At 30.3% G+C, this 16,793-nt stretch overlaps 1 protein-coding gene across 1 annotated transcript in view; it reads right to left on the bottom strand.

The window, feature by feature from the left end:
• Positions 1-14,056, bottom strand: part of LOC135960291 (uncharacterized) — a 97,523-nt gene extending 83,467 nt beyond the window's left edge. The window contains exons 1-2 of the mRNA XM_065511543.1: positions 13,576-14,056; positions 7,737-7,849 (exon numbers count right to left, since the gene is read on the bottom strand). The gene's annotated coding sequence lies outside the window, so the exon portion shown is untranslated. The remainder of the gene's footprint in view (positions 1-7,736; positions 7,850-13,575) is intronic.
• Between the last annotated feature and the right edge of the window lie 2,737 nt (positions 14,057-16,793).

The raw sequence follows: 16,793 nt of genomic DNA, 5'->3' as shown, positions 1-16,793 counted from the left end.
ATTCGCATTTGGTAACAGTTTGTATTGTGGCTGAGAAATAAATATTCAGGAGCGATCTATAAACTCGTGTTTTTATTGATCAAGACATATTTTTCAACAAAATTTTATAATATTGATTTTCTAATCAAAAACCTTTTTTAGTGGAAACATTTTTGTTTGCTGAAAAATGCTTTTTGTTGAAAAAAGCTTTTTGATAAAAAGTTAAATCGTTTTTTTCAATATTTTAAAAAATTGTCAAGAGATGTTTTCTGCCGAAAAAAAGGTTTTTGTTGAACAATATTTTTGGTGCAAAATGTTTTTTTAAAGAAAGAAGAAAAAACGTTTTTGTTAAAAAAAATGTTTGTCTGAAAAGAGCTTTTTTAGTAAAAAAAAAATTTTTTCTGAAAAAAGCTTTTTTAATAAAAAAAATTTTTTTTTTTGCTGAAAATAGCTTTTTGGGAAAACAGTTTTTTGTTGAAGGTCAAAACTGTTTTTTTTTTGCTCGAAAAAAGTAAAAAAAGAGTTTTTGTTGAAAAAAAATCTTTTTTTAGATAAATTTTTTGTTTTAAAAAAAAAATTTTTATGAAGATAAAATTATTTTTATGCCTAAAATATTGTGATCATGTTGGTGTGTTATCTAGGTGCTTCATAAAGCCTATTTCAGCCAACCCATGAACTGATGAACATCTATTATTCGATGTCCCCATCTACAAGATTACAGAATTATCAGAAACACAAATTAGAGTCAATTTTTTTTTAATTGGTGTTAATTAATTCTGTGATATTTTAGGATAAAACGTTAGTTTTAAGAATTAAAATCAAAATACCTTGATTTCATCACAATTTCCGCAATAGAATAGTTTTTTCTATATAGTCATGTGTGAAAAACTTTTTTTTTTAATTCACAAAAATTCTATCAGTTTTTAAAACGGTTAAACTCTGTTGTTAATGACGTACATCGGTAGCAGAAGCCGTAAACGAAGAACAATTATATCATTCTTAAACCATGAAATTTGCGTCTGAATTTGTTAAGGGACTAACATATCTTGTTCAAAAAACTATTACAAATTGATCTAGTTCATCAAAATTTATTATCTTATTACTTTTTACCGGATGGTGATTGAACAATAAAGTATATTGCAATATTGCCAGTCTATATCAGCTTATTAATTCATTCATGCAACTCTAAATCTATACGATGAAATTTGTGGTAAAAAATCGGTTTCATTGCTTTGAAAATAAATCTGTTTTTGCACCTATAGGCTCGGAAATTTTTATTTATTTTATAAATTAGTCTTCTTTGAGCTCCTTACACTTTGTCCAACGTTCCTCCAAATTTTTGTTTATTCCTCCAAAGGAGGCCATCAAAATAGAGATTTGTTTGTGAAATGATTTCATCGTTGGATTCAAATCTCTTTTTGAACAGACATTTTTATACCCTACACCACCATAGTGGGGAGGGTATAATGCGTTTGTGCAGATGTTTGTAACGCCCAAAAATATAAATCCTTAAAGTATACCGGTCGACTTGTAATCTCTTTATGATTCGATTAAACGATGTACGTCCGTCCGTCTGTCCATGTAAACATTGTGCGAAATTTACAGTTTGCAATTTTGAAGATATTTCGATAAAATTTGGTACATATAATTTTTTCGGCTAAAGGAACAAGCCTATTGAAAATGGCTGAAATCTAACCGTTATTTCACCTAGCCCCAATACAAATGTCCTCCCGAAATTGGACTTTATCGGTCATAAATGTGTAATTTATATAGGAATCTACACAAATTTCGCTCCAAATAAGTTTTATATATACGAAATTCATGTCACCAAATTTTGTTACGATCGGTCCATAATTAGTCATAGCTCCCATATAGACCCGCTTCCGAAAATCACTTTAACGGGCATAAATATCTTTAAAAAATGTTGGTATACACACAGAATTCAACATAAATAACTTTCATATAGACATAAATCACACGACCTAATTTCATGGAGATCGGTCCATAACTGATCATAGCTCCCATATAAGGCCCACTTCCGAAAATCAGTCACGAATATAAATTATTGATATTTTAAAGAAACATTTTTTTGGAAAAACATTTACTTAGTTTAGGGTATTATATGGTCGGGCTTGACCGACCATACTTTCTTACTTGTTTCAGGTTTGGAAACAAGAAATAGTTACTCGGTGCTAAATACGGAGAATAGGGCGGAAGAGGGATCAGCCATATTGCAGAAAGCTTTCTCATATCCAAGCGATCATTTAAACAACTGATCCATGTAAGATTACCATGGCTTCCACAATCTCTCGCACTTTCAATCTCTGATCGACCAAAACCATTTCGTAGTTTTTTCTACGATATGGTGTAGAGACTTCAAATGGGCGTCAAGAACGTTTGTTATAAATATTTCGTGCATGAACGACCGTAAGTAACTTTAACTTTACTCAGCAATGTGATAAATAAAAATTTTATAAAAAAAGAACTTTAATTTAAGACATTTAGTTTTCTCAAATCTAATTTTCCATCTCTGGAAAAAGCAGACATTCACCCAGTCAATCAGATTCCTTAGCAAAGAATACAATATTTAACTTTATTTGTGTATGTTTGAGTTCATGCGAGAGTGTGTATATCAGCTCGTTAATGTGTTCGTACATAGTTTTATTTGTATTTGTTAACTAAAACAGACTATGACTCTACGACTACGCTCTACAACTATTGCAAGTCGTTGTTATTATGACGACGATTTGCCATCGGCACGCATTTCCAATGTCGACATCGTCGTCGTCGTCAGTAGTTGCTTTTGTAACGTCATTACCGTTACAAATGGAAACAACAACATTAAATAACAAGTACAAAGTACTCATTCGTACTTGTTGAGACATTTCACATTTAACTAACACACACTTACCAGCACATTCACAACCATTCAGACATTTGCTCCTTACAGACGCATACACTTGCACACATTCCTACACACAATTCCTTTTGGCCAAGGTTGCCTGGCTGGCTGTCTGTCTGTATGTCTGTCATTCATTGAATGTCATTTACATTAAAGTTTTTTGTACTTAAGAGTTGCATTAAAATTAATAGAGTTTTTAATTAAAGAAATAATTTAATTTATTATTTAATAATTTGTTTCATTTTATATTTTTATTTCTTTTTTTTTTGCTTCAAAAAGCATTGCGGCAAAAAGCTTTTTGATGTTGTTTCTATTTCAAACTTTTTTAATGTTAAAAAGAAAAAGTAAAATACTAATTTTGTGTGTTTAAATTAGTATGATTCTTATGAAAAGCAAAATGAGAAGCAGCAAAACAGATGCATTGTTAATTTGTCACAAGAAATGTTGATAATATTTTTAATGTTTTTCCTTTGTGTTTTTTTTTTTTTTTGATAAAATTGCATAATATTTATGTTCTGGAAAGCATGATGAACACGCACTTACACTTGTGCATATACATATTTTGCTAGAAAGCATTTTACTCATACTTTTGACATGCAGATTTTTAAGGCCATTTCATTTTTAAATGACAGAGTTAAAAGACATTTGATAAAAACAAAATAAAAAGTTGGCATCACTTTGGAAAATGATGTTGTTGCTTGCGATTGAAATAAAAGGAGGAAATAAAACATCTGACATATTTGTGATATCAGTATTTACAAGCGAGACAATGCATGTTATTTTTTGTGTATTAAATATTAATAGAGTAGGACCGAATAGTTGCATTACAATGCATCAGGATACTTAAAATGAGCTTGAAACTCTTGAAATAATTATTGGGTGTATGAATTACAAATGCGAGATTTTTTTTTAAATATTTAGCTTTTGTTTTGAAACATTTGTACAATGTAAATTTATCAGAGCCGTAACGGTTATATGTGATGAAAAAGTTATTTTATAACAGTTATTTTGTGACATTAAAAATAAAAATCCATCTAAAATAGTTATTAATCAACGTAAAAATAAAAGTTCGTATTAAACTCTTAAAGAAAAAGTTTAAAATGGCCGTCATAAAAAAAAACTCATTTGAGGAGTTTTATTTTTCCCGCCATAAAAAAACTCATTTGAGGAGTTTTATTTTTTTTTTGTCATAAATGTCATTTGAGCAGTTTTATTTTTCCCGTCAGAAAATAAAGGTCATTTTATGTAAATTGACACCTAAAGCTTGTCGCTGATCAGATCATTACAATGTGTTAAGCACCTTGCATTGCAATTGAATAAATTGTAATTAAAACAAGTAAGGAAGTATGGTCGGTCAAGCCCGACTATATAATACCCTACACTAAGTAAAAGAGCAAAAAAATTTTTCTTTTAAAATTTCAATAATTTAAATTTTTTAGTGATTTTCGGAAGTGGGCCTTATATGGGGTCTATGACCAATTATGGACCGATCACCATGTAATTAGGTCGTGTGATTTATGTCTATATTAAAGTTAACTATGTTGAATTTTGTGTGTATACCAACATTTTTAAGCGATTTATGCACGTTATAGTGATTTTCGAAAGCGGGTCTATATGGGAGCTATGACTAATTATGGACCGATCGTAACAAAATTTGGTGACATGAATTTTGTGTATATAAAACTTATTTGGAGCGGAATTTGTGTAGATACGTATATAAATTAAACATTTATGACCGATAAAGTCCAATTTCGGGAGGACATTTGTATGGGGGCTAGGTGAAATAATGGACCGATTTCAGCCAGTCCCTGAGCCGAAAAAATAATATGTACCAAATTTCATCGAAATATCTTAGAAATTGCGACCTGTACTCTGCGCACAAGGTTTACATGGACAGCCAGCCAGCCGACCAGACAGACGGACGGACTATTTAAAACTCTTTTTTTAAGAGTTCCAAGCGAACTTTTTAGTTTACATTGAAAAATAACTGTCAACTGTGCAGTTGAGATAATTTTTTTAATATCACCATAGATTCTGAAAGAGCACGTCAATACGAATCTATTGATAATCCGTTGACTATAACATAGTGATTTTTGATTTCACGTTTTCTGGATAACAGTTATTTACGGTCTCTGAAATTTATTCAAACTATTGGTCATTGTAAGCTACGACCATTTCCCATATTTCTGGCAGCATATGGATTCCGAACCAAAAGAACTGCTCATCTTTTAAGGTCATAAACAAATCGGATACTCTGTTACAAAGTGAAACCTATCGGAGAGTGAGCGTTCTTTGGTCGAACAAATATTAGTCAGACGGGACAAGATCTGGACTATGAAGCGGGTAAGGCAAAACTTCCCAACCAATGTCCCTGTGATGGAATAGATAGGAAAGAACATTAACTTAGCGCCATGAATATTTGGCTGATTAACCGGGCTTCACATACGGTCTTTTATGCTAAATCGTATTTAAATTTCCCTGCTTTTGGATGAGTCCTGTTGCTCGCAAACGTTTTGAAAGTTAGTAGTTCCTAATGATTTTGTATGCTCTTTTTGAGTTTGACAGCAATCTTAATAGAGTAATGCCACCAATTCTTGGTCTTCATACCTTTTTGACTGGCCTTTGCGATCAATATTTTACATGTGAAAATCACCACTTCTGAACCGAAAAAAAAATCTCTTGCTCTTTGAAACCGATGGAACATATTCACCATAAGCTTTGGCGAACAAACTAAGTGAGAATAAATGACAGATTAAAAACCTCGTTCTAAAGATACGATATCTTTTTTAAATACCGCAATTTTAAGTCATACACTCTATAGCAAAAAGTTGCATACAGTTATATGGTCATTATAAAAAGATACACGCAAAATAGGGCATATTTTTTAAAGGCAGAGCGGACTGGTTTATGAAAAAACTATATTCTTGTATCATAATTCCACCGAATTTCAGTATTTAATTGAAAATAATGGCAAAAATTATGAATATTTTGACTTAAAGATCTTTTGATCAATATATATTCCAAATTTTATTCCGATAACTTAATCCGTTCGAATTTTACAATATCGAATTTAAAATTTTTCTTCACTAAAAATTCCAAAATCATAGAATTTCAGGTTTTTATGGAAAATTGTTTCTTTAATAATAATTCCAAATCTACCCCTCAGGAGACTCACAAACATTACCATCTCTTGAAACGAGCTACTTAGTGAGCGTTGCCATTAACATTTTGTTAGTCGCATACTCCTGCCATCTAGATTATAATTTAAAAGAAACTATAGCCAAAGTTTGCACACACAATATATCGCACTGGTTCCTCTACAGTTTTTTTTTCACCAAAAAAATACAGTTGTATCCGTCTTCAACTTCCATTGTAATTTATTAAAAAAACAGTTTTTTGCCTCTACTGAAAATTTTTAAATTTTGAGTTGACTCTCTTTAGAGGAACCAGTGCGTTATATTGTACAAATATAACAAAAATTGTGTTCATAAAAATGTCCAGTTTTAAAATTTATAAAATTCAGTTTCTATTTCCAATAAATTTAACATAACTTTCATTAAATATATTGTAATATACATATTTAACAAATATCTATATATTTTAATAACCGTGAGAAATTTGGTTTAATTAAAATTTTTGTTTAATTTAAAATTAACATATAAATCTCTATAAATAATTTGCCATTTAATATGCATAAATATTTATTTTAACTTTAAAATCTCTCTTAAATAAATAAATGTTTATTTTATTAAACAAATCTCTATAAATGTTGCAAAAATAACAGCAAATCAATCAATTTTAAACCCAAAAAAAATGTTAAAACTTAGTTGGAGGTCAATATATGTATGCAAATAATAAAATGCTATAGATAATAAATGAGTTTGTATATTGCCAACTTACAATGTCGTTATAAATGTTTAAAAAAAAATTTACAAAACAAAAAAAAATATACAAAATCTCCGAAACAAAAATACAATTACTCAAACCCAAATACAAAAATGAATGCTGACCGTAAAGCAGCAACAAAAACAATAAAAGTGAGTTTAAAACACATGTCTGCAAATAACAACAAACATAACTTTCTATAAAATAAACATCAATACAGTTATAAAAACATAAACAGCAACAAGGACCCCAGCCGGCTAAGTCGAGCGGCATAAAATGCTAGGTCTTCACTTTGTAGGCCTTCTAAAAGACATGTTTACCAATTATACTTTGTCTTCTCGCTGAAGATGTTCTAGAAAGGCGAAGCAATGCGCTTCCAAAAAATGTCATACCCATACAAAATTACATTGCAAAATAAGTTCTAACAACTCCAGCAGTCCCAAACTAGTGATTTCACCTATCCTATCACCTTATAATGAGATTGTCTTTGATTCCAGTTACATAGTTATGTTAACATGTACAGATGAAAATTGACCTCAGTCCAATTTCTTTTAAACAAACTATTCTCCAATATAAATCGCTTTCCATTCCAAAGTTACAGAATAAATTGTGAACAAAAGTCTTTTTTTTTTAAAAAAAAAAAAACAATAATAAAGGGTAAAACTAAATTTTTTTGTTAATTTTTTTTCTAAAATGCTGTGTTTTTATGTTCTTATAATAACTTATCAATAAACAAATATTATTTTTTAAAACTACCGCTACTATGAATTAATCGCCACTTTGGGTACCAATTTGGAACCTACTGTGCGCCGTGTAAAATTTAAACGATCTAAACGAATAAGGCCTTTAGAAAGGCCTGCTTACTACATCGTTTTCTCGATGGAAAATATCCATTTACACTCATACGCACCCAAACATAGATACAAACATACATACATACTTATATAAATACAATACATAGAATACATACCGTATAAAATGGTAATTTGTGTTTTAATCCGTTTGGTAGACAATCCTTTCGGTCGTAATCCGTTATAGTATGCGATGGCATGCGTAAATTATTGTATAAATTATTGAAACACTCTAATAACAAATGAGAAGAACAACAAACAACATGCAGTATTAATTACAACTAATGCGATTTGTAAAAACAACGGGCAAGTGAAAGAGAATGAGATAGAATCAGAATGAGAAAATATATTTGCATGTAGTTCTATGTTTGTTTGAACATTAGATCTGCCCTTCAAAAAAAAATTAAATTTCGAAGCAAATAGGTTTTTTTAAATAAAAAAATATTTTAAGAAATTAAAAAAAGTGCAATTTTTCACATCCAAATAACAACTTCCAAATCATATCAAACCTACTTTTTAAGGGCAGGTCTAATGTATTAAATGGTCTTGTATTTTGGGTGTCCGTGTGTTTGCAATTTTACTAGTACACATGCTGTTATTATTAGTGTGTTTATATTTGTTTTTGATTCGTGTTTTTTTCTCTATTAAATATTTTAGTGCATTGTGGGTTAATTGATAAGTAAATTTGTAGTTAATAGTACAACCACCGGAAGGAAACATTTATTTGCTAATAAATATTAGGTTGTTCGCGTCGGAAATGAGAAGAACAATGTATATTGAAGTAGTTTTGAAAGTAGACAGTAGAGTTTCCAAACAACCGACAAAATTCAAAATTCTGTGTGTATGAATAACTCCTAGCTTCATCTTTATTTAAATATTTTTGAGAATATATCAAAGAATTTTATTTTGGGAATAAAATAAAATATGGTAGCAATTTTTGAATATTCTAAAAGATGTGGAAAAAATATTATATTCTGCATTCTCAGAAATCCTGAAATCGTCTTTTTATCCTGGGACATATAATCCCAATCAGTGTTCTTGATGCACAGAGAAAACAGTTTCATAATAGCAACCGAATTTGTTACCAATCGAATTATTCTACCTCAGTGAACTAATTTCACAGTTGTGGCTACAAAAGTTTAGAAGAGGTAACAAAACAAAAAAATACTGTAAAAATGTTGAAAATTTAATTTTCAAATACGAATATCTCCTGGGTATAAGATATAATTGATAGTGATGGACGAGGAGATTCTTTATATGTAATTTTTTGTTAAATCGGAATCGAAACGAAGAAATAGAATCGTTTTAATAATTTAACATACCCGAGGTGACCTACTTTGGGATCCCCTGGTGGGTCCATGAGGTGCGAACTCAAAACTTAAACTCGACAAGACTTCCCTTTTGCTCATTTCATTCAAATTGGACTAAGCGTTTAGAAGTTACAGACTTATTTCCCTCTATTTTTTATACTCTGTCTTCCAAACTGCTAAAATTTCAAAAAAGTTGTGAAGGGTTAAACACCACTTGAAAACTACAAACTAATGAAAATGATCATAATGATAATTTCATTTAAAATGATCAACCACGAACGAATATATTACTCGTCGTACATGTACAATTTACAATGTTGTTAAGCAGCTTTTAAATATTTATTAAAAAACGCATTAAAAAAAATAGATTTGCGTTGTTATAATTTTGCAATATTTTTTAAATGCCCAATTGAAACCAACAAACTTGAAATTGCATTGTTTACATGAGATTTTGCGTTGCGAATTTTTTAGATTTTATAATACAAATCTAGCTTAATATATTATACACATTTTGTTTATTAAGTCTTTGTTATCAAAAATAATTGTTCTTGAATATAATAACAAATTAAGTAAATTAATTAATATAGAAGTTGTTATTGATCCCATTTAATTTGGGAACAGTATTTGTTAATGATTAGAACTTTTTAGGTTGAATTGTTAATCGGGCGTGTAACTAAGATAACACCGTACAACGGCATTTTTAACACATGAACTTTAAGAGGACTTTAAAATTTCAGGCATAATATTTTTTATATCTTTCATTATAATCTTTTGTCTTTCATTATAATATTTTACTTGGTACCCAATTAATTTGGGTATCATTATTTGATTTAACCTTTTAGAAACTAATAGTGGAATAAATTTTCTTAAAAAATGCCATCCTGAAATATCCTTGCGATTTTTCTATAAATTATTCTACAAAAATATCAAGAGATATGATAATAGAATACATCGATATCATGATGTACTTAATATTATCCTTAAATAGATGTTATTTGGAAAAATTTATTTCAAATTTGCAAGTATATTAAAGGATAACATATCAACGGTTAATTTAAGTAGATTTTAGGCAGTTTTGAAAAAATACTTCATAACGAATTTTAAAACTGAAAATGTAGGTACGTTTTGACGTTTGAAATACTACACCGCCAATTTCAATGGTAAAAAGTGGTTTACTGAATTACCAAAGTTCTGGGCCACCACTTGATAACTCTACAACAGAAACAATTGGAAGAAATCACCATATGGTGTTGTCCGATCAGACGTTGAAAGTGCGAGAGATTGTGAAAGTCATATGCGTCTCACATGGCTCAATGTCAAGTTATAATTTAATTACCACTTGCGTATAAAAAAGCTTTCTGCATGATGGCTGCCGCGTTCACTCACAATGGGGTGCACAAAAGGGTATATGTTAGAGTGTTCCTTAGAATTAAATTTTTTGAAATGTTGAAACTGTACCCCCTGAAAACTTTCGTAATGACCTAATATACCACCAAAAAAATGTTTAGCCTGTTCTAAGAAGGGCAACCCGTGCCGACTTTCGATTTAGTTTTGGGGTGCATTTACAAGGGAAAAAATGCATTTTTTCAGTTTTTTAAAAAATTTAGCTATTAAGTAAATACTTTTGCAAATTTAATTTAAAAGAATCGAAATGTGTACGTAATTGTCTTTCTTATAAGATATAAAACACAAAAATTGGTTAAAAAATGTTAAAGTTATTAAAAAATCGACAGACCATTAACGTGTCTCAGGCCACTAGGACAAGAAATGAAGGAACAAAATTAACATATTTTGAGAAATATTAAATCAAAAGTTTATTCTTACTTAAAATATATTCATATTCACTTGTATATCAGTTTTTATCTTCATAGGATACAGTTAAAATATCATAAAAAAATATTTTTTTTAACGGCAGTTCCAAAACTCCATTTTCAATTTTTTAAAAATGTTGTTAAACAAATTTCAGAATTTTTTGATCATCACATGGGGATTTATTTGCAACATAATAGGGAATAAAAATGTGAAAAAAATATGTCAATACCTCCTATAGTTTTTTCGTACCTGCGATATAAATTTTGTAATTTTCCATAAAAACTAATTTTTTGGCCATATTTTGCCGAGTGAGCCCAATTTCCTTACTGTTTTGTAAAATCTGTTCAGAATATTATAGTCCAGATAATTTTAAATATATATAAAATCGGAAAACGTTAACCCTTAAATCGTGATAGTCAAAGTTCAAATTTTTAAATATTTGGAATTTCTAATTTCTATATATTTTTTGGCCGATTTTGATGAAACTTAAGAAAAATATAACATGAAGAATAACAGTACAAAAATGGAAATTAACCCTTAAGAGCACTTGGGGACAAAATGACCTTGAACTTTTAAAATCACAAAAAAGTCAAATATCAACGGTGAAGGTCAAAGTTCAAATTTTTCAATATTTGGAATTTCTAATGGAAAGATAACAAAATGTTATATATTTTTTGGCCGATTTTGATGAAACTTAGGAAAAATATAACATGAAGTCTAGTATATACAATAACAGTACAAAAATAGAAAATAACCCTTGAGAGATCTTGGGGTCAAAATGACCCTGAATTTTTAAAATCACAAAAACAATATTTTTTGAATAATTTTTAGGCGGTGTGACATTAGGAAGCTGACTATCGTCCAAACTTGTTCAATATTAATTGTTTTTCGGGAGATTAGCTTGGCAATAATTAATAAAGCATTAATTGGAATGGATTTCGGTTTCGGTACATTATTTGAATTAAATGTAATTTACAACCACACTTTGTTATGAAAATAGCTACGTTTATTTGCCTTTTCAAATAGAAAAATATTTAGTCTTCCTTTTTTCAGATCCATAAGCGCAAACTAATATTGTTAGTCCATCTAAAACTTTCTTCCTGGAGCACTAGTTTCTCTATCATGATGAAACGTTTAATCTGGTAGCATTTTCCAATAGAGGCCAGTTTCATTCGCATGGAGAATAGCATCAGGAGTTAGATTTTGCTGGGCTGTAATTGTTCCCAATTTTTTTGGGAGGGCTACTCTAGTTGAGCTTGGGATTATAACCACACTCTCAATGAAATCCACCTTTTGTATTTTTATATCTCTGGTTTATATTTTTTTCTGGCCGAGAAATCAACACATCACTGAATTCTCATTCTTAGAGATTGTCGAGTTTTTAAGCCATTCTTGATAGCTATAACAATTTGCAATGTTAAAATTGTAATCCTTCATTTGATTTTGATTTAGTTTTCTCAACATTCGTTATAACGAACACAAATTTCGTTTAAACATTCGTTATATAAGGTAGGTAATGTTAAAAGTTTTCGGTTGGATTTTCGTTAAAGTGAATTACGGGCATTTATATCCTACTGTATATCCAACTGAGCGTATTGCTTCTTTATAGATGATCTTCAAAATGTATTGATCTTTTCACTGACTAATTTATAGATAATGTTCAAAAAGGATTTGACAATCAATTACATTTCACTGTCATTTCAATCCATCAAATTAAATACCTTCACAATTTGACCACTTACATACATATATAGGGTTTTGTATATGAATTTTAAAATCATCATCACCACCATACATAGTTTATTAGTTACAAATATTTATAGGCGATTGTAGTTTTAGTAGTTGTATGTATTAGTTATTGATGTTGCTGATGCTGCTGCTGCTGTTGGTGATGTTTTATGTTGTAGTTGTTGTTGGCGTTGTTCTTGTTATTTTTTTTACAGTTTGTTTAACATATAAAACATGCTCATAAACTCAAGCTCCCCGAACAAATAACCAGGAAAAACAAATTCTAACTAATAAAAACTTTCAAGTACTATTTTACTAAAAATAATACCAAAAGGATTACAACTCATTTGAAGTTAGGAAAGCCCAATGAAGCGCAGAGGCAGAAGGCAATGAAAGGAGTGAGAAGAAGTTTATAAAACTGGAAACTAAAGCACGCAACTATTGAGTTACTTAAATAAAATAAAACCGGTGCGTGTTGGTAACAACAACAATCAGCAGCAGCAGCAACATCCAACAGTTCATTAGAAAAGGCTGGATAGAAGAAAATGTGCGCCAAAAATCATTATGCGTATTTAATCCTTTTGATTTACAAACCGTGTGCAAAAAAAAAGACAATTAGAAACACACACATGACATTATTAGCGGTAAAATTGATGGATTACTTGTACATATAAAGAAACAAACAAAAAAACCATGATAAACACTTTTAGTTCAGGTGTCAAACGGAAACGGAAGTGTACACACGACGCGCCAAAAAACAAAACTAGTTTACGTTAGATTTGAATATTTGATTTGTTACTCTAGTCTTTTTTGCTCTCATCCATTACCTCTTCTTACTCGATTATAACAATGGCCATTGGGTGGGAGGCAGAACTAAGCAATTGAAAACAAACGAACAAATATAACCAAAAAAATTTAAAATAGAACTTTTTTCAAAACTAAACGGCCCCTTAATGTTTGAACACAATTTTCAAATCTAATGCACACACACAAACACACTTAAATATAAAACGAGTAAAAACAAACAACGAACAAAAAACGAAAAAAAAAATGTATAAAATGAAATTGGAGCACAAATGTTAGGCCACAAGTGGGCAAACAAACGAACCGTTTCACCTGCAATCACACGACGACTGACTCCACAAATAATGCAAAACTCTTTCCAAAGACAACTTAGAGCCTGATTGCATAGTCCAACCAAACTGCCAGGCTATAGGTAAGGCACGTCACGGCACGGTACTCTACGGTGAGGGTAAGGCAGGCTTGCTAACCTGGTCGCACGGTTACACGGCCCGTTATACGCTTGTTATCCTTTTCTGGGGCTACGTGTACACACTATTATAACAACAACGACCAAAAAACAGTCCTTCTATTCTTCTTCCTTTAATTTTTTGCACGTTTGTGTTATTGTATTTATACCGGACTTTTTTGCGTTTTCGGTTTTGTTTTTTCGAGACTTTTAGCACGTTTATTTAGCAAGAAGCAAACATAAAAAGAAAAAACGAAACACACAGCAAACAAGAAGAACAACTTGAAACACGAATTGTTAATACTTTCCGCACAAACCAAAAAACCCAACCAAAGTATGCAATGCACGCCAGCAAACTGTGCAGCAGGCTGACAAACACCAGCTCGAACCTACTGCTGTAAATGCATAAAATGCTGAGGAGAAGCATAAAAAACAACAACAAAAACCAGGAAAAAAAATATCCAAAACACCGACACACACACACCAACACCATGAAGAACAAAATACATCACCCATACAATCATATACATCACTTACAGCTCTTCTATAGGGCTACTACTACCATACGAATATGACGTGCAAAATGGATGGTGACGGAGAAGATTTTCCAATTAAATTAAGTGACCATAATATAAATTACTTACATTTCGATATATTAGCGAGAATTGCAGGAAAGAACTGAAGATGAGCTACAGACTACTTAACAGTATAAGCATTGGACTGACAGTGTCTATTTCTTAAGCCTGTTTTATGCACCAGAAAGAATATAGAGTAGTTAAGACTGATGTATGAATCATTAACATGTTGCTATACAAATGTATTATCCGTAAACATGTTGCTACAACATTTTTTTTTTGTAAACATGGAAAATATTTATTGTAAACATATAGCTCAAAACATTTTATTACTGGGAGGAAACAAAAAATTTCGACAAGGCATCGGACCTTACCCGTTCCAAATTTGCTAAAACTTGGTACACTGATTCTTAAGGATTAAAAAAGAGCAAAAAATGCATATTTTGAATTACAAAACATTTATTTTGATAGATATCCCATTCGCATCCCACTAAGCGACTAAATAGGTCTTCAAGGAAAATATTTGAGCTTTCTGTTGAGCAAAAAAAAAAAGTCAACAAAGTTTTTGATTTTTCAAAAAAAGTCAAAAATTGCATGTTTTGAGTTACAAAACATTTTTTTTAATAGATATCGAACTCGCATCCCACTAAGCGACCAAATAGGTCCTCAAGGAAAATATCTAAGCTTTATTTAAAAAAAGGCCCCATTTTGAAAAAAAAAAGTTTTTGATTTCGGAAAAAAAATATTAAAAATTTTTTATTTTTTTTTAATATTTTTTTTCGAAAGATTGAAGAAATAGCTATCTAAACTATTTGGGATACATTTTGCTAAGAACAATAGGTAATAAGTTACATGGATGAGAAAAATCACATGTTTGGCCAAAATGTCAAATTTTGACCTCCTCTAACTCCGAGAGTTCTTGACCGATTTTGTTGAAAAATTGAATTACTATTAAAATCAGACATCGATTTTAAAAATTGGTTCACTTGACATGAAATCCCCCATATATTAAAACTAATTTGGAGCGGAATTTGTGGAGATACATTAGGGTGGCCCTTAATAAACGAAAAATGGATTTTGGCCATTCTCACCCCCTAGTTTGGTGAACATTGGTAAAAAAATCATCCTGAAAAAATTTTAGGTAAATCGGTTGGGGTTAAGAGCCCTCTGAAGTTTTGAGATGCATCTACAAGGGGAAAAAATGCATTTTTTCAGTTTTTGTAAAAATTTTCCATTAAAAAATTACTTTTGCAATTTAATTTAAAAGAATAGAAATGTGTAAGTAATTGTCGTTCTAATGAGATATAAAAAACCGAAATTGGTCAAAAAATGTTAAAGTTATTAAAAATTCGCCACGCCATTAACGTGTCTCAGGCAACTAGAACCAGAAATGTAATAACAAAGTTAACATATTTTGATAAATATTAAAATAAAAGCTCATTTTTACTTAAAATATGTACATATTTACTTGTATATGAGTTTTTATCTTCGTAGGATACCGTTAACTATTCGCAGATCTGGCCAAAAAAATAAAAATGTTTAAACGGCAATTTCAAAACTCCATTTTCAAATTTTTAAAAATTTTGTTAAACAAATTTCAGAATTTTTTGATCATCTCATTGGGATTTATTGATTTATTATTAAAATATCTCTTATAGTTTTGCCGTACCTGCGACTTAAATTTTGTAATTTTCTAGAAAAACCAATTATATGACCATTTTTTGGCGAATGTGCTCTATTTCATTACTGTTATGAATTTTAAGTAAAATCTATTCAGAATATTATAGCCCAAATAATTGTAAATAGACTCTGAAAGTTTTATTAAAATTTGGAAAACATTAAACCATAAGTCGTGAAGGTCAAAGGTCAAAGGTCAAATTTTTCAATATTTGGAATTTCTAATTTTAAGATAGCGGAATGTTATTTATTTTTGGGTCGATTTTGATGAAACTTAAGAGAAATATAACATGAAGTCTAGTATTTATAGTAATAGAACAAAAATGGAAATTAACCCCTAAATGGCACTTGGGGTTATCTCAAAACTTCAGATGGCTTGCGGCACGTCTTAACCCCAACCGATTTACCTAAAATTTTTTCAGGATGATTTTTTTACTAATGTTCACCAAACTGCGGGGTGAGAATGGCCAAAATCCAACTTTCGTTTATTAAGGGCCACCCTAAGATACATATATAAATTAAACATTTAAGACCGATAAAGTCCAATTTCGGAAGGACATTTGTATGGGGCAAAAATACCCAACCACTTTATTCTACATAGTTTTTAACGAGTATTGCAACATGTGGCTGAGCGTTGTCATGATTGAATATTACGGTTTCATGTCTGGCTGCATATTTTTAAATAAAAATATAACTTAATTTCAATTATCTCGAGAAATCCTCGTGCTATCATTCAGAATTTTATATATGTTTTTAATCGTGACATGGCATATATCTATGGAAAATCTTTGGATGATGGCTTTTTATAGTTATACTTTGTTTAAG

The sequence above is a fragment of the Calliphora vicina genome, chromosome 1 (genome assembly GCF_958450345.1).
Source record: "Calliphora vicina chromosome 1, idCalVici1.1, whole genome shotgun sequence".
Lineage (NCBI taxonomy): Eukaryota > Metazoa > Arthropoda > Insecta > Diptera > Calliphoridae > Calliphora > Calliphora vicina.
Note: the sequence above shows the minus strand (reverse complement) of the source record. Positions and strands in the feature narration are given on the sequence as shown.